An 18,948-nucleotide genomic window follows, 5' to 3' on the forward strand; every position below is an offset into this window, starting at 1 on the left:
CAGTCTTGACCTCCCGGGCTCAAGCGATCCTCCCACCTCAGCCTCCTGAGTAGCTGGGATTACAGGCATGCACCATCATGCCCAGTTAAATTTTTTTTTTTGTAGAAATGAGGTCTCACTATATTGCGCAGGCTGGTCTCGAATTCCTGGGCTCAAGTGATCCTCCTGCTTCAGCCTCCCAAAATGCTGGGATTACAGGTTTGAGCCACTGCACCTGGTCAATCCCGTGTTCTTTACAAGGACAACCTGCACTGTGCATCTTCCATTTGTTCCTCCAAAAAACACAGAATCAGCTGGAGAAGGTCGAAGATGCTGGAAGTCTTCAGGACACTGAAGTTCCCCCAGCATCTTTGCCCTTCTCCACATGACTCTGGTCCTGGGAAACTGATCTCTATGTACTAGATCCACAACTGCCCAGTTGTTTGGCCAGAGAGGAGCGCCAGCTGGAGTTGTGAGGGAGATGAGAGTCAGGTTAGAACATTTATTTCTTTAGCTTGATCTCTGCAGGCATCTGCCTGTGTCTCTCATTGGCAGATCTGAGCTCTTCTAAAGGAGGCCTCTTCCATGACCCTCTCGTTTCAGCTTCTGGTCCGTGCTGCCTCCCTCCACTAACTCATGTCTAGGAGTGATAATGCCCCTCATTACTAGCCCTTTGCCTTTCCCTATACCCTGACCACATCTTTGTAAAGACTTTGTCCTTTATTAAACTCTCCTCAAATTATTCAGTGTGGGTGTGCCTAATGTTTCCTGACTGCAGCAACTCCCCAAAACTAAAAAACATAGAAATTAAATTTTAAAAGCATTTTAGAAGGTCTCACCAAGAGGAAACACACACACACACACACACACACCTACAACAACATTAGGAACAGGAAAGGAGAAACAGTTGCAAATATGGAAGAGGTTTCTTTAAGGATAAATCAATTGTATGAAACTTTGTATCAATAAATTTGAAAATCAGGGAATGGATAATTGTTTAGGGCAAGATAAATGATCAAAATTGGTTTAAGAAAACAACCAGAAAAGAAAAGGCAGTCAGGCATTTAACCCCAGGTGCCCCTAAATGAGGCACCTGGGGTTAAATGATTAAATAAGGCCAAAGAATTTTCATGTTACATAAGTTGTTCTACAGCATATAAAAAGATTAACATTTCTCCAACTCCTTTATGAACCTGTCATAAACCTGATACCAAAATTAGTCAATTAGAAGAAAGTGATTCGTCAATTCCGCTTAGGAATATAGATGAAAAAAATACCCTAATAAAACTCTAGCAAATTGAGCTCAGCAGTGGATTAAAAGAAAAACATATAATGGATTTATTCCAAAAAGGGAAAGATGATTCAACAATAAGATATCTATTACTGTAATTCAGTGCATTAAGAGATTGAAGGGTAGAAGTCATACGGTATCTCGCGAAATGCTGAAAAATCATTTAATAAAATTCAACACCCATTCCTGTATTAATTTTTTAAAGTATCTCCTAGCAAAACAGCAATTAAAAGAAACTGCATTATCTTGATGATGAGTATCTTACCAAAATCTGCAGCCAACAAGAAGGGAAGGAGGAATTAGTCATAGCATGGACCTCAAAGAACCAGGACTTTTTTTTTATTAACAGATAATATGTTGCATGCTTCAAAATCCAACAGACATAAAAGGGTGTAGATGAAAAGTCTTTTTTAGCCCATCATCCAGTGATTCAGCTGCCCTCTCAAGAGACAAACAATAGTATTAGTTTCTCAGTTATCCTTCTGGAGCTAGTTTATGCATTTGCACGCAAATTTGTAAATCTGTATATTTTTCACACAATGGTAGTAAACACTAGTTCTTCTCATTGACAAAATATTGTTCTGTATCAGTACATAATGAGATACCTTATTCTTTTTTTCTGGCCAAAAAACATCACTTTGGATAAATGTAAATTTGTTCAACTACTACTCTGCTGTGAGATAGGCTGTTTCAAAACTTTCGCTGTGATAATGCTGCAGTTAATTATGCTTTATATATTTATCATTTTGTGCACGTCTGAATGTATATGCATGATTGTGTCATAAAGAATTCAATCTTGCCCAAAAAGAAGTTCTGACCTTTGCCTTTGGCTTCTAAAAGGTAATTTTTGTCATACTTGGTAGGAGGATCTTTGTTTAGGGTGGAGAGTAGCCACACCAGATCTTAGGGTAGAGTTATTCATACCCAACAGCCTTAGTGTCAAGGTTGGCCATGTCAGAAAGACTATGTGACTTAGGGTGGAGACTTGGGGTCATGCATATGATTCAATATGAGGACTGAGTTCAATTACATGGGCAATCAATTAATAAGCCACACCTATATAATGGAGCCTGAGTTAAAACTCTGAACACTGAGGCTTGAGTAAGCCTCCCTGGTTAGCAACACACATGTGTGTTGATGCTGGGACAACACATGCTGACTCCATGGGGAGAGGACAATGAAAGCTTGAATTTGGAGCCCTCCTGGATTCTGTCCTATGCTTCTCTCCCTTTGTCTCATCTTAAACTCTATCCTTTCCATGAAAAAGCTCTATCCTTTCCCTGTAATAAGCCATCACCATTTAGTATAACAACTTTCAGTGACTTCTGTGAGCCCTTTAGTGAATTATCAGACCTGAGGGTAGGAACCCTCCAAATTTGTATCAGAAATGAGGATCATCTTGTGTGGAGACTGTGCCCTCTAATCTTGTAGTTGGCCCTAAGCTCCTCACAAGGAAAAATCCAGGGGAGTAGAATTTTTTGGTAGAGGTATATGCATTTGCAAATTTTGTAAATATGAACAAAATGTCCTTTATAGAAATTGTGCCACATTGTATTTCTACTAGCAACAGAGCAGAGGTTTTAACAAAAGGGTGGGGTGAAACCATAATAATCACTTCCCCACCCTGGATTGTGAGAAAGTAAAGTCACTTCTTGGGAGGGCTATAGACATTATGGGGAAAGCAGAGTTTAAAGGCAAGGAGGCAGGGAGAATATTCCCAGATGTGATTGAGGCAGGAGACATACACAGGGTTTGGGGAAGTCGAGAAGAATGGAAACTGCATCGAGGACAAGGAAGAACAGAATGTGCAGCTCAATGGGGAAGTAGAATGACCATCTTCAACATGGGGCACTCATGCTCCTGGGTGATACCAAGGGCTTTGTGAGAGCAGACAGGATTTCCAGATCCTCAACGTCCTTATGTACCCTTTCCTAAATGAATCTGGCTGAGAAGATGCTTGTGATCTTCCATTTCTCCTTCTGCCCTTGTACCAAGAAACCAAGAAAAGACTCATGTTTCATGTACCCGAAAATTTCCAGAGGGAATTGTCTTGGGACATCAACACCTCTGGGACAGCCAAAAAATTGACAAGTAGAAAATGTATCGTACCTGAGGGAGACTGCAGCTCTACGTCTTCTGTACAGTGATGTGGTTGTCAAGGAGCAGATAGAGCATATTTACTTTATTTTTAAAATGCAGCCAGACTTCTTCTGAGAATAAGTAAGCCTGATTTGGTGGACAGTTTGGACCAAGAGGACTGGCATTGCCAATTAGGTTGTATGGCAAGTATTTTCATAAATTAGGTAAGCGAAACCTGCAGCCATAATGTTTTGACAAAAACATATTCAAGGCTCCTATATAGTATATGTACACTGAAATTATATCTTTTGCAATTATTTAATCTCAAGATGAAAAAGTAAACAACTTAAAAATGTGTGAAAGATGCATAGTTTTACAATATTCTGTAGGTACAAGAGGTTCAAAAGAACTGCAGAAGTCTGGGGAGGTGGGAACCAACTAAAGGAAATAGAGATTGTAATGATCTCTTGTGGGGTGGGGGTGGATGCTGAGCTGGAGGGCTTAATTCATCTGAATGAGAGAACCGGGAACCTTTGACTCTGCAGATGTTGGGGATGGAAGAGGGAGGGTTAATGGCAGACATAAAGATCATCATGTTATTCCAGGTTGGGCATGGCGGCTCACGCCTGTAATCCCAGCACTTTGAAGGGCCAAGGCAGGCAGACCATCTGAGGTCAAGAATTCAAGACCAGCGTGGCCAACATGACAAAACCCTGTCTCTACTAAAAATACAAAAATTGGCCAGGCGTGGTGCCGCATACTGTAATCCCAGCTACTCGGGAGGCTGAGGCAGGAAAATCACTTGAATCCTGGAGGCTGAGGTTGCTGTGAGCCAAGACCGCACCACTGCACTCCAGCGTGGGTGACAGAAGAGACTCTGTCTCCAAATAAATAAATAAATAAAAATAAAAACAAAAATAAAAATAAAAAATCACGTTATTCCTTTGAAATTTCACTTGTCTCTCTCAAGCACATCAGCCTGTCTTTTTTTTCTGTCTTTGCTTTTCTTTCTCTTTTTGTCTCTGCCTACCACCTTTTTCCTTCTGTGTTTATTTCTGCCTGAGCCCCATTCTCTCCCCTTCAGATTTCTTCCTCTATCATTTCCTCACCCCTACTTTGATCCCTGCAACTGAATTAGCATGAGTACTGAGCTAATGAATATATTTTATTAATTGCATGTTTTAGTATTTCAGGTTCCTAATTCTTCTAAAAATTGTGTGAGATGTATTTTATTTTCTGTTTCAAAAAGTAATTTAGTTACCATTTACTTTCTAAAGATGCCTGATTGCTTTATTCCCTCTGGACCAGAAGCTCTTGTCAGGATAGAAAAAGGCTGCCAGTCTTTGTCCTGAGCTTATCAAACTACATACTTTTCACTTGAGGACTCTGCTTTTTGTTCTCTCAGAAACCTGTGAGCACAGCAGTTCCTGGTGAGTTGCTCCTCAGTGCATGGCAAGCTGCAGGTCTCCTGTCCCTTCATTCCACACACATTCCCATCTTTATCCCACCTTGTCTATGGATATCACTGGAGACTTGACTTTATTTCTGGTTATTGCATGTCCTGATTTCTCCACTTACAATTTCCATTATCTATCTATCACTTCCTGAGGGTTTACTGCTGTGGTCGCCTCCCAGCATGTCCGCTCACGTAGGCCGTGCTGTTGACCAGGAGGGTCGGCGGTGGGGAGGTTCCTATGGGGGCAATGTCCTTCTCTTTGGAAGAGAAGAGAAGGAAATTGCCCAAGAGAAGGAAAATGCCCCCATAGAAACCCCTGCCCCACCCCTGACCCTCTTGGTTTCTTTCTCTCTTCCAGTTGTTCAGTTGGAAAAAGTCAAGGAGCCCATTTGATCACATTTCCAGAGCCTTACTATGAAGAGTCTTTGTTGTTGTTGTTGTTGTTGTTTTAACTATAAAAAGAGTTGTAGAACATCATTGTCTACAGTTATTTTCCACCTTTAATAATCTATTGCATGGACCACAAGCAGATTGAAAGGTGATTTTTATCTCAGTTCCATAAATACTGGTGAAACTCTGTGGGCCAGTTGCTTAATTTCACTGGGCCCTGGTAGGAAAGATCACTTCTAGGAAAGCTTCCAGCTCCAGAATGTATGATCCCATCAACTTCTCCAGTTAATTGGCATCACAAAAAATAAAGGGCATCTTCCCTGTCTGCCTTACTCCTCCTCTTTATAGTTCCCGAGCATAGCCCAGCACTGCCACATGGTAGACACCCATGGCAGACTTTTACAGACTACATGAAGCCTGCTTTGTCATGAACGTGGCATGTGACATGCCCATCATGGAGTTATAAGGACTGGGCTTCTCACGCCCTTTGAGATGCTGTTCTTCTTCTCCTCACTCCTTACCTTAGTCTCCTCTATCCACCAAGTATCATGCTTGAGAATGAATCCTGAGAGTCTTAAGGAAAAGTGTTTACCAAGTACTGGATAAAACACATGGTGATTAATAAGAAGTTAAGCTGCCCAAAATTTCATCTTGTCTTTATCAATATCTGTAATTGACTTTTAGCTAAACCAGCAGCCAACGTCATCATTAGCTCCAGAAGCAGCGTCTTTTATCAAGTTTAAGGGCACATGATTTGGCTAGTAGTCAGCATACTTCCATTCTAAAAATGGCAGCAAATATGAGAAAATTAAAATCTAGGACTCGCACTTCTGAGAAAGAGAGGGGAGTTATAAGAATTGCAAATTCCTTGATTTATAATTTAATGATATAATTATTTTTTCCAGAAAAACTTTTATTCAACAGTGGTATGGATTGATGGTTCCAAGGAATTATGACATTCTATTAACTTTCCACAGGAATTACTTCATTACATTGAGATTAAATTTATTTTATTAGACAGTGAGAACTATGTCTCAGCAGATTTCCTTTTTGCTTCAACCCTTTTGAAACTATTTATTTTAATAAAAACAATAAAAAAAATCATCTTTGTTTCTTATTATCTTATTCACCACTATGCCCAAGATAACTTTTTATTATTGCCATGTTTTATCTTTGGAACAATACACAAGAAAAAAAAAACTGTTGGTTGCTTTTGCAGAGGGAAAGTAGGTGGCAGGAAACAGGGAATAAGGCCAAATTTTTATTGTACCACTTAAATTTTGAAACATGTGAAAAGACTTTTTATTTGAAAAAATTAATAATGAAATAATACAGGCACATAACTAAAAAGATCAATAGTATTAAAAGACATTTCTCTGCCCCACCTATCATTATTCCCTCTACTTCTTTAGAGGCATCGGCTTTCAACTCTTTCACCTGCTTCTCATACTTAGCCTCACATTTCTAAATAGGATGCTCTTATTGCTACTTCTAAATTTATCAACTGTAGAGAGTGTCTGTTAATTTCCAGTTATGGGATTGGAAAGTTTAATCCTTTTATACATCATGACAACTAGTTCCCCTTTGTCATTTTTGCAATCTGGTGTATCATAGTTTTTTAGTTTAACAAATAGCTAACGTAAGTATCATATACTGGTAAATCAAGTTGGTTTACAATTTTCTTCCTTCCTCTTAGGGTTTTCTACTTTCCCTCTGTTTTTATTTGCTTAATTTTCTGTGATATTTTTTCAAGTGATTCGATAGAATTGTTATTACATGTCCAATTTTTTCAAATGCTCAAATGCATACCTCACATTTCCCCCAGAAATTTTTTAAAGAATTCTGGCTATGCTGAGATTGTCAACTCTGGTTATCAACTAGGGCACTCAACGTTACTCACTCCCTTCTTAAGAGCCTTCTTTGTTCACACTAACTTTTCACTGCAACTCTGTTACCAATACAGTTCTACTTGGAAAAAGGTAAATTAAATTCTGTTTCCCCAAGGGACATTTCCTCCTCTCCAGGAGCTGCCAAAACACCATGACTCTTCTTCCCTTGAACACCCTCTCTTTCTTCACAAAGTCAGTAAGGGCTCAAGATAATAAGCTTCATTCACTGCCAGAACACATTTTATTTATTTTATTTTTTAAATTATACTTTAAGTTTTAGGGTACATGTGCACAGAACACATTTTAATGTAGCGAACTTGTGTATCAGTAGACAAGTGTTTGTTTATATGCCAGCATCACAGTGGATGCCAAGTATCAGACATGTTCCCTAATGTCAAAGACTTTACAATCTGTCTCACATAACAAAGGAGTGAAACAGAACTAAAAATCAATAGTTCCCTTCTATCTCTGATTAATAGTTCTTCTATATCTTTAATGTATTAATCTTTGTAAAATTCTTTTTTTTTTGTTCTTTTCTTCTGTCTTTTTACCGTGTATGCTAGCTATGGCACTAAGGGCTCACTGCCTAATCATTGTTTTTTTTTTTTTCTTGAAACGGAGTCTCGCTCTGTCGCCCAGGCTGGAGTGCAGTGACCGGATCTCAGCTCACTGCAAGCTCCACCTCCCGGGTTTACGCCATTCTCCTGCCTCAGCCTCCCGAGTAGCTGGGACTACAGGTGCCCGCCACCTCGCCCGGCTAGTTTTTTGTATTTTTTAGTAGAGACGGGGTTTCACCGTGTTAGCCAGGATGGTCTTGATATCCTGACCTCGTGATCCACCCGTCTCGGCCTCCCAAAATGCTGGGATTACAGGCTTGAGCCACCGCGCCCGGCCTTAATCATTGTATTTTTATAATTTTTGGAAACTGTCACATTTTGCCTCCAAAGCTGACCTTTCACAAGTTACTTAATCTTTTTGCATCTCATTTCTTCATATGTAAAATGGGAATAATAATGTTACCTTATAAATTTGTTGTGAGCACTAAATAAGATCAATGTGATGAATTTAATCCGGTTCCTGACACTTGATAAAATAGTCAATAGATAGTAACTACTGTTTGTGTATTGGAATTATTTGTTATTATCGTCATTTTACTTGGACACAGGAGAGAATCTTAAAGCAACACTTCACTATCTTCTAGTAGTCAGTGTTATTATTAAGAAGTCTAATGCTAATTTCATTTCCATTACTTGTAAGTTACCTTTTCTCTTTCTCTTTCTCTCTCTCTCTCGCTGCCCTCTCCCTGTCTCTCATTTTCTCTCCCTCTCTCTTCTCTCCATCATCAATATTTTAAAAATTCATAATGGCATGTTTTTATTTAGCACTTTTAATCTGGACATTTCTTCTCTCCACTTTTGGAAATTTTCGTTCTACTTCTTTGATAATTTCTTCCCTCCATTTTCTCTGCTCTGTTTCTGGAACTTCTTAAAACTGCCAATTTTCTTTTATTTCCATTATTCATGGTCTGATTTATTTTTGGTATTGAGTTCATGCTAATATCTGCAGCTGTCAGTGTAATTACCATTGTCATCTTAGTGTGATGGTTCTAGAGCTTGAAATTTCTATATTTAAAAACATTATACTTCATAATTAAAACTAAAAACTTAAGTTGGAAGTGTAGGCTAGCAGCCTACATATCAATCTTTTGACTTTGCTCTGGAGTAATTTTTTTTTTTTTTTTTTTTTTTGAGACGGAGTCTCGCTCTGTCTCCCAGGCTGGAGTGCAGTGGCGCGATCTCGGCTCACTGCAAGCTCCGCCTCCCGGGTTCACGCCATTCTCCTGCCTCAGCCTCCTGAGTAGCTGGGACTACAGGCGCCCACAACCGCGCCCGGCTAATTTTTTTTTTTTTTTTTTTTTTTTGTATTTTTAGTAGAGACGGGGTTTCACCGTGGTCTCGATCTCCTGACCTTGTGATCCGCCCGCCTCGGCCTCCCAAAGTGCTGGGATTACAGGCGTGAGCCACCGCGCCCGGCTGCTCTGGAGTAATTTTTAAATTACACTATTCAAAGGAATACATTTTGCTCTGTTCTCTTCTCTGTAAAGAGTAATAGCAGAGGAATTTAAAAATGAAAGAACACAACAAAGGCCTTGAGGATGAAATGTGTTTCATCCATCTCTGAATTTTATCTTCTTTTCATCAGCTGGGCTATAGGATGGACCTAAAAAATTGGAGTTCTCGTTTATCAGCATGTAACATAGCTAGCAGTCCTGACTGTATCTAAACCCATCTGAACTAGTTAAGACCTTTGTAGATCTTCAGCATTCTTGTTTTGGAAAGCCCCACTCAGGGTCTTATTAAAACTTTTAAAATGCACTCATATCACGAATAATGTTGTCCCAGGCACTGTTCTAAGAACTTGGCATACATTAGTGAACAATACTAAGACCCTTACCTTGTAAAATCTTTATCCTATATAATGTATATCCAACTAAGGAAGAGTCAGGGTGAACTGAGTTGAGTATAATTAAATGGTTGGCATGTTATGTTAGGTAGACACGTTAATATGTCAGGGGTTAGTCTAGACTGAACTGAGGGAACAAACAGTCCCCCAGATCTCAGTAGCTTAACATAATAAAAGTTTATTTCTGGCTCACGACATGTTCATTGTAGTTTAGAGGGGCTCTGCTCCATAGATGTAGTCACTGGGAACCCAGACTTCAGAAGGCATCACTGTCTTCTAGCTGCACCAATGAGTACATACGACCTCTTCAGTCTCCACAACTGGGAAGGAGTAAGATAGAGAGTCATTCATTGACTTTTAAATGTTTCATACTAGAAGTGACAAAGGCCATTTCCAGTCACACCCAATGGCCAGAACCAGCCACAGGCCCCGCCTAATGGCAAAGAGATCGGAAAATGTGGGAAAGCCCAGGAATATTCATGGGTAGTAAATATCTCCAAAATAAAGCTTATTTTAATACTTATTTGTTTCATTCTGAAGTTTTCCTTTGACATTTTAAGGTCAATAAATGTTTTCAAGTCTCAAATATTTGCATGAAGAATTCATAGGCCCTAAGCATTGTTCCTACAATTACAATAGTTTGCATTATATTTGCTGAAAGGTTATTACATGAAGGCATTGTTTTAGGTGTTTTATATGAGTATGTAAATGTGTTGCTCATTTACTCTTCACAACAATGCTATGATGTAGGTACTGTTCCTACCCTCATTCCACAGCTGAGGAAATAGAGGCACAAAAAGGGTAAGTCACCTGCCCAAGTCACACAACTAGTGAATGACTATGCCTGAACTTGTGCCATCTAGTCACACTGCCTTTCGGATGTGAAGGATAAACAGCCTGTGGGACATGCAGCCATTTATCTTTTCTGCCTGTACCAACACTTATGGTCACAATAATGAAAGAGGAAAGAAAACAAAAAGGAAAAGCAAAACTGCTGTCCAGTGTGAGACCAGCAGTGAGCAGTTCTCATTTTCCTTTGGGTGTGTTTCTAGGCAGAATAGTACATAAAGAGACAGGAGAAATAGGAGATGGCTTTCTTCCTTGTAAAGTTTGAGATTACAATACCCACTACAGCCTGCATGCTGGAAAAAATGGGATAAAGCAGCTACCTAACCAGTACTATCCTAATGGAATTTATTTTGCCTTCAAATGAGCATCTAATGTGATTAAAGAATGGAAGTTATTAAACAAACAAGGTTTACCAAGGCATTTATTTCCATTTTTGTGTGTGAAACAAATGTAAATGTAGCCAATTCGCTCAAGATGTTGCCTTACCCGAAACCTTGCAATTAGAGCTTGCAGAACATTCATGACTCAGCACATCTATTCACAGTGCATGCTGTTTATTTCTGGTTTTGTATTCAATGTGTCACCAAAAACTGCAAGCAAGACTCAGCAGCATGCAAGCCTGCACTAACATGCACATGCTCAGTAAACTTACACTAAGAATCTACACTAGACCAAGAGCACATACTGTGCAATCCCATTCATAGAGTTCAATAACAGGCACCAACCAAGAATTTCATATCTTGCCAAACTAAACTTTATAAGCAGATGGGAAATAAAATATTTTCCAGACAAACAAGTGCTAAGGTAAGGTAAGGCAAGTGATCGTTACCACTATACCAGCTCAAGAGATCCTTAAGGGAGTTCTAAACATGAAAACAAAAGAATAACACCTGCTACCACAAAAACACATAAGTATGCAGCCTGCAGACCCTAGAAAGCAACCACAATAGAAACCACAATAGAAACCACAATAGAAACCACAATAGAAACTACAAAGCAACCAGCTAACAACTTCACAATAATATCAAACCCCACATATCAATATTAACCTTGAAATATGTAAATGGCATAATTGCTCCCACTTGAAAGGCACAGAATGGCAAGTTGGATAAAAACATACAAGACCTATCCATCTGCTATCTTCAAGAGACTCATCTCGCACATAATGACACCCATAGGCTCAAAGTAAAAGGTTGGAGAAAAATCTACCATGTAAACAGAAAACAAGAAAAGAGTAGGGATTGCTATTCTTATATCAGATAAAGCAGCCTTTAAACCAACAACAGTTTTTAAAAAAAAAAAAAGGACAAAAGGGTATTATGTAATGATAAAATGTTCAATTCAACAAGAAGACTTAACTAAATATGTATGCACCCACATTAGATTAGCCAGATTCATGAAACAAGTGTTTCTAGGTCTATGAAAAGACTTAGACAGCCACACAATAATAGCGGGGGACTTCAGCACTTCACTGACAGCATTAGACAGATCATCAAGGCAGAAAATTAACAAAGAAATTCTGGACTTAAATTCAACACTTGACCTATTGGACCTAATGGATATCTACAGAATACTCCACCCATCAATCACAGAATATACATTATTTTCATCTGCACATGGAGCATACCACAAGATTGACCACATGCTTGGACATAAAGCAAGTTTTAATAAATTTTAAAAAATCAAAATCATATCAATCGTGCTGGACCACAGTGAAATAAAAACAGAAATCATACCAAGAAAATGTCTCAAAACCACATAATTACATGGAAATTAAACAACTTGCTCCCAAATGACTTTTGGGCAAACAAAATCAAGGCAGAAATTTTTTAAAATCTTTGAAATAAATGAAAACAGGGACACAACATACCAAAATCTCTGGCATGCAGCAAAAGCAGTGGTAAGAGGAAAGTTTGTAGCACTAAATGCCCACCTCAAAAAGTTAGAAAGATCCCAAATTAACAATCTAATATCACACCTAGAGGAACTAGAAAAATAAGAACAAATTAACCTGAAAGTTAGAAGAAGAAAAGAAATAACAAAAATCAGAGCTGAACTGAACAAAGTTGAGACCAAAAAATTATACTAAGAATCAACAAAACCAAGAGTTTGTTTTTTGTAAGGATAAACAACATTGATAGACACTAGCTACATAAAAAAAGGAAAGATTCAGATAAGCACAATCAGAAACAGCAAAGGTAACATTACAATTTGTTCCCCAGAAACATAAAAGATCCCCAGAAACTATTATGAACATCTCTACACACACAAACTAGAAAATCTAGAGGAAATGGATGAATTCCTGGAAACATACAGTCTCCCAAGATTGAATCAGGAAGAAGCTGAAACACAGAAAAGACCAATATTTAGTTCTGAAACCAAATCAGTAATTTAAAAAAACCTATCAAACAAAATAACCCAGACCAAATGGATTCACAGCCAAATTCTACCAGACTTACAAAGAAGAGCTGGTACCAATACAACTGAAATTATTTCAAAAATTGAGAAGGAGGAGCTCCTCTCTAACTCATTCTATGAAGCCAGCCATCATCCTGATATCAAAACTGGGCAAAGACACAAAAACAACAACAAAAAACTGCAGGTCTATATCCCTGACGAACGTAGACACAAAAATCCTCAACAAAACTCTAACAAACCAAATTCAACAGCATATCAAAAAGTTAGTTAATTCACTATGAACAAATAGGCTTCATTCCTAGGATACAAGTTTGGTTCAACATATGCAAATTAATAGATGTGACATAAACAGAATTAAAAACAAAAGGCATATGTGTTAGTTCATTTTCATACTGCTGTAAAGAACTATCTGAGACTGGATAATTTATAAAGAAAAAAGGTTTAATTGACTCAGTTCTGCATGGCTGGGGAGGCCTCAGGAAACTTACAATCATGGCAAAAGGCTAAGGGGAAGCAAGGCACATCTTTCCAAGGTGAAGCAGGAGACAGAGCGTGAGCAAGGGAAGAAGTGCCACACTTTACACTATCATATCTTGTGAGAACTCACTCACTATCATGAGAACAGCATGAGGGAAACCCGCCCCCATAATCCAATCACTTCCCAGCACGCCCCTCCTTGTACATGTGGGGATTACAGTTCGAGATAATATGAGTGGGGACACAGAGCCAAACCACATCACCATATGATCATCTCAATAGACACGGAAAAAGTTTTTGATAAAATCAAGTATCCCTTCATGATAAAAACTAGGCATTGAACGAACATACCTCAAAATAATAAGAACCATCTACAGCAAACACACGACTAACTGGAAGCATTCCTCTTGAGAAATGGAATAAGACAAGGATGCCCACTCTCACTACTCTTATTCAACATAATTCTGGAAGTCTAGCCCAGGCAATCAGGCAAGAGAAAGAAATAAAAGGTATCCACATAGGAAAAGAGGAAGTCAAATTATTTCTCTTCACTGATGGCATGATTCCATACTTAAGAAACTCTAACTACTCCACCAGAAAGCTACTAGAACTGATAATTTTAGCAAACTTCCAGGATACAAAGTCACTGTACAAAAATCAATAGCATTTCTATACACCAATAATATTCAAGCTGAGAGTCAGATCAAGAATGCAATCCCATTTACAATAGCCTCAAAAACATAAAATACCTAGGAATACACCTAACCGAGGAGGTGAAAGATCTCTACAAGGAGAACTACAAAACACTGCTAAAGAAATTATGGATGACACCAACAAATAGGAAAATCATTCCATGCTTGTGGATTAGAAGAATCAATATCATTAAAATGGCCATACTGCTCAAAGCAATCTACAAATCTAATGCTATCCCTATCAAGTTACCAACATCGTTTTTGGTAAAAATGAAAAATCTCACCAAAGATAATTTTGGAGAATTGGAAAAAAAAAAAAAAAAAAAAAAACTGTGCTAAAATTCATATGGAACCAAAAAAGAGCTCAAATAGCCAAAGCAATTCCAAGCAAAAAGAACGAAGCTGGGGGCATCACATTACCCTACTTCAAACTATACTATAAAACTACAGTAACCAAAGCAGCATGGTGCTGGTACAAAAACAGACACATAGACCAATGGAACAGAATAGAGAATCCAGAAATAAAGCCACACACCTACAGCCATCTGATCTTTTGACAAAGTTGCAAAAATAAGCAATGGAGAAAGGGCTCCCTATTCAACGAATGGTGCTAGGATAGCTCTCTAGCCATATGCAAAAGAATAAACTGGACCCCTACCTTTCACTATATAAAAACTTAACTCAAAACAGATTGAAGATTTAAATGTAAGACCTCAAACTGTAAGAATTCTAAAAGAAAACCTAGGAAACACCATTCTGGAAATGGGCCTTGGGAGATAATTTATGACTAAGCCCTCAAAAGCAATTGCAACAAAAACAAAAACTGACAAGTGGGACCTAATTAACTAAAGAGCTTCTGCACAACAAAAGAAACTATCAACAGAGTAAATGGACAACTTATAGAATGGGAGAAAATATTCACAAACTATGCATCAGACAAAGGTCTAATATCCAGAATCTGTAAGGAACTTAAACAACTGAACAAGCAGAAAGCAAGTAACCCCACCTTAAACTGGACCAAAGATCTGAGCAGACACTTCTCAAAAAAAGACATACCAATGACCAAAAACATATGAGAAAATGCTGATCATCACTAATCATTAGAGAAATGCAAATCTAAATTACAATGAGATACCATCTCACACCAGTCAGGATAGCTATTATTCAAAAGTCAAATAACAACAGATGCTGGAAAGACTATGGAGAAAAAGGAATGCTTTTACACTGTTGGTGGGAATGTAAATTAGTTCAGCCACTGTGGAAAGTTGTTTGCAGATTTCTTGAAGCACTAAAAATAGAATTACCATTTGACCCAGCAATCCCATTACTGAGGATATATCCAAAAACAAAAAATCATTTCACCAAAAAGACACACCTATGTGACAGAGGCAATATTTTTGGAGATAAAATCTGAGAAGTTTTCAAAATTAAGGTATAAATTTTCAGACAAAAGGATCATGGAACACCCAAAGCGAGAATAAAACAAATTATTAATTCATTATAGTGAAATGAGCGATCAAAAAAAATGAGAAAATCTTAAAGACATCCAAAAAGAAAACAGATTATCTCAAGTGGAACTGCAATTTGGCTGACAGCACTTATTATCAGCAATAAATAAATGCCAAAAGACAATTTAATATCTTCAAAGTGCTGAAGGGAAATAACTGCCAGTGTTGAATCCTATACTAACCAAATTCTTAGTCAAGAGTGAGAATAAAATAAAATGTACCAGTTGGGGTTGAACCAGATAAGGAGAACCATTAGGAGATGGGAGAGAGAGAGAGAGAGATTTGTCAGAAATAATTGATTTATGCAACTGTGAGGGCTGGGAAGATCACAAATAGGCTGGAACTTCATGGACAGGTGCTGAAGCTTATTGTCCACAGATGGCAATCAGGAAATCAAGATCCAGGGAGAAGGGAGAGCCATTGCAGACCCATAACTGTTTGGAGTCTCCCACACAGGGAACGGCTAGGCCTTCCAAATGATGTCTTCACAGCAGTACCTAAATTAGTTTACTTGAATAGTTGAGAGAAGGTGTGTATACTAGAAAATTGCTACTATCTCTCTTCCATCCTCCAGCTCTTGGAGGAGAATATTCCTTGTGGCCCACCATAACTGGAAACATTCTGTAAAGGAGATTCTGGAGATTGTAGTTCAGTCTAGCCAAGTTGCCTCCCATTGGCAATCCAACCACAAGGCGGTTGGCAAGAGAGCGTGGGTGACACAGCTTGTGGGCCAGAGCAGGGAGAGAAGGGTGGAGAATGTATTTAGTGCACAAAGGACATAACAGCATTTATGTCTGGTAGAAAGGACTTTAAGATCAAAGCATTATTAGTAGTGAAAAGGAGCATTACTAATGATAAAAGGAATAGTTCACCAAGAAGATATAACAATACTGGACCTATACAAATCTAACAAAATAAGCTTTGATATTTAAAGAAAACATCACAGGAGTTATAAGAAAACATCCACAAATACACTATCGTAGTAGGAGGTTATAACAAAAATCTCCCAGAAAGTGATGGATCCAAATGACAAGAATTTTCTGTCTATAGAAAATATAAACAACCCAGTAAGCTTCATATAGTGAACATATTTAGAATTCTCCTCCCAATAATTAAGAACATACAGTATAACTGAAAACCATTCAAATGTCCTTCAGCTGGTGAATGGATAAACAAACTGAGTACCATTCAGCAATAAAAAGTAAATGAATTGTTGATACATGCAACAACATGAATGAATCTCAAATGCATTATGCCGAGTGAAAGAAGCCAGACTCAAAGGGTCACATGTTATATGACTCCATTTATATAATATCTGAAGGAGGTAAAAATTAAAGAAATAGAAAACAGATCATTGGTTTCCAGAAGGGTAGGGAAGGGGTTGACTACAAAAGAGTAGTACAAGGGAATCTGTGGGGGGGGCATTGAAAATGTTCTGCCAGCCCAGGCAACATGGCAAAACCCTGCTTCTACCAAAAATACAAAACAAAACAAAAAAATTAGCCACTGGTGGTAGCATGCACCCGTAGTCCCAGCCACTCTGGAGGCTGAGGTGAGAGAATCACCTGAGTCTCGGAAGTCAGGGCCACAGTGAGCTAAGATCATGCCAGTGCACTCCAGCCTGGGTGACAGGTGTGAGACCCTGTCTCAAAAAAAAAAAGAAAAAAAAAAAAAGGAAGAAAGAAAAATAATGTTCTATGTCTTGATTGTGGTGGTGGGGTGGTGGTTACATGACTCTATGCATCTGCAAATCTCACAGGACTGTACACCAAAAAACAGTGAATTTTTCTGCGTACAAACATGTTTTTAAATTAAATGTTAAAAAGTCTTTTCAAGCTCAATAAAATAACTACAAAATTGACCCAGAACATGATCACAAAGAATGTCTTAAGAACTATCAAATGTCAACACCTCAAACCCCAAATTTTCTAACTATGGCACAATAAAACTCCCGATCAGTTATAAAAATTTAGTTCCCAAATCTTCTACTTTTGGAAACCAAAAAAATACTTTGAAATAATTCAAGGCCAGGCACTATGGCTCATGCCTGTAATCTCAGCACTTTGAGAGGCCAAAGTGGGCAGATCACCTGAGGTCAGGAGCTTGAGACCAGCCTGGTCAACATGGTGAAATCCCATCTCTACTAAAAATACAAAAAATTAGCTGGGTGTGGTGGTGGGCGCCTGTAATCCCAGCTACTCAAGAGGCTGAAGTAGGAGAATCGCTTGAACCTGGGAGGCGGAGGTTGCAGTGAGCAGAAATTGCAGCATTGCACTCCAGCCTGGGCAACAGAGCGAAACTCTGTCTAAAAAAAAATACTAAAAATGAAAAAAATAATTCAAGAAGAAATCACAATAGAAATCATCAAATATTTAGAACTGAATAATAACAAAAGTATCAAATATAAAAATGTGTTGAGCATAGCTAAAGCAGCACTTGGAGTAAACAGTATAGTCTTAGATGAGTATATGAAATACAGAAATTTTTAAAATAACAAGCCAAGTGTTTTGCTTAAGAAGCTAGAAAAAAGACACAAAAATGTTTTTAAAAGTAGAAAGAAGAAGATAATACAAATAAGAATAAAATTAGCCATAATTGCAAACGAAGGCATATAAAGAGGACTATTAATAAAATGACAGTAGAATTGTGGCTGAGAGCCAAATAGAAAAACTATGAAAAAATACAGAATCCAATCAGGTAGAAAAGAGATAAATTGAAGCCAGTCAAGTGGAGAAGGAAATTAGGCGTATTCCAGCTAGGAGTATAGAATTTCATTTCCCCAAATCAGATGATAAAAACTGGAAAGCGATTACTATTAAAATTGCTGCCCAGGGAACATGTGAGGCACTTGTTTATAAACTAGATCCCACTGAAGGGCTTTGGCTGAACCTGTCCATGCCTGCTTGGTCCCAGGCATAGGCAGAGTCCAATTCTTAAAAAGGGTTTAGTGTGTGCCCATCTCTGCTTGGGTAGAAATTGGCTTAATAAAGAAGTTCTCAGGAACCCCAAAAGCGTTTATTTCCATGAGGTTTAGTTCTCAATATTTAATGCATTAGAGTTAAAAACTTTATTCATTTAAAAATAAAAATAATAAAACCAATACAACATCATTTGCAAACAATGCAAAAATGAGAACAATCAAAATATCCACAAGTAGGGAAATCCATTAGTGAACTGTAGTTTATTTATATAGTAGAATACTATACAGCCTATTTTAAACTAAATCTATAAATATCAACATGGATAAATCTCAGGGAAAAAACATTTTGAGTGAAAAAGACACGTGGCCAAAAAAGTGGAATATACAATATCATGTATGTAAATTTTTTAAGTCAGAAAAAATTAATTGGTAGAAGCAGATCTCCAAATGCCAGGTTGCCTTTGAATTTATTCCAGCAGGCAGTAAGAGATCACTGTTGAGTGAATGAGTCATAAAAAGAGTTTGAGCAGGAAACCC

General features: G+C 38.0%; 1 long non-coding RNA gene across 1 annotated transcript in view; it reads right to left on the bottom strand.

Moving 5' to 3' along the window:
* Positions 1–9,725: 9,725 nt before the first annotated feature.
* LOC105480241 (uncharacterized) overlaps positions 9,726–18,948 on the bottom strand; it is a 52,908-nt gene continuing 43,685 nt past the window's right edge. The window contains exon 7 of the long non-coding RNA XR_011619994.1: positions 9,726–9,867. This is a non-coding gene — a long non-coding RNA (uncharacterized lncRNA). The remainder of the gene's footprint in view (positions 9,868–18,948) is intronic.

The sequence above is a fragment of the Macaca nemestrina genome, chromosome 2 (genome assembly GCF_043159975.1).
Source record: "Macaca nemestrina isolate mMacNem1 chromosome 2, mMacNem.hap1, whole genome shotgun sequence".
Taxonomy (NCBI): Eukaryota; Metazoa; Chordata; class Mammalia; order Primates; family Cercopithecidae; genus Macaca; species Macaca nemestrina.